Here is a 1070-nt window from a genome sequence, read left to right on the forward strand (position 1 = left end):
CTCCCGGTTGTCTATTTTTTTGATGGCGTAGTGAACAATCTGACAAAATTTCATGTCGCGGGGTATAAAGTAGAAGCCATGATGTACAGCACTGCATAAGTCAAGAAAGAGCCGCCACGGTGGCTCAGTGGCTATGGCGCTCGGCTGCTAACCGGAAAGACGCGGGCTCGATCCCGGCTGCGGCGGTCGAATTTCGACGCGGGCGAAATTATAGAGGACCGTGTACTCTGCGATGTCAGCGCACGTTGAAGAACCCCAAGTGGTCGAAATTTCAGCAGTCCAACACCAAGGCGTTCCTCATAGCCTGAGTTGCTTTGGGACGTGAAACGCCCATAAGCCAAAACCAAAACAAGACAAGAAAGATAGAATTAACGTTTCCGTGCGTAATATTCCCTGTAATGAGTGTTTAAAGTATTGAACAGCGCGTGCAGCTCCGCGGCGTTTCCGTATTACATAATCGTGCTATTATGTTTCAATCAGCGGCTGTACTGTATTCTTGACGGTAGGCTTTTAAACGTTTACCAATAATAAATCAATTTCACAAGAAGTTGCGCTATGCCGCAGCCGCCGCAATGCCCCTGGGAGATGTGATGTTGAGGCCGGTGAGCGCGCCGGCGCATATCATTGGCTATGCGCGGTTAGCAGTGCCGTTTGCATCTTCACACGGTTCTCCACTGCTCGTATTTAGGCTTTATAGGACGGATGGCTTCATCTGATCACCGCCATAAGCTGCGACAGGTGCATCGAGCATCCAGCACCGCACTTCGAGTAGCTAGAAAACGAATGGTCCCTTCAAGAAGTGTGTAGAAGCCGGTCAGAGAGCCAGCAAGGCTTGGTTCAGCACGTTTTGCGTCTTGTCCCTGCAGATCAGTGTAAGTTGGCATAGCGTAAGTATTCACGGTCTAAACGTGGCGCTGCAGGCAGAAGCGCCTTTAAGTTGCCGTCAAGTTATTTTGAAGAAGCTTAAATTAGACCCAAGGTCACTGTCGATTTCACTCTAGCGCTACTTCGTGACGCTGTCCTGCCAGCATGCTGCCGGATGTAAGGCTACGGAGGAAAAAGTGAGTGAA

Source organism: Amblyomma americanum, chromosome 2, assembly GCF_052857255.1.
Source record: "Amblyomma americanum isolate KBUSLIRL-KWMA chromosome 2, ASM5285725v1, whole genome shotgun sequence".
NCBI classification, from domain to species: domain Eukaryota; kingdom Metazoa; phylum Arthropoda; class Arachnida; order Ixodida; family Ixodidae; genus Amblyomma; species Amblyomma americanum.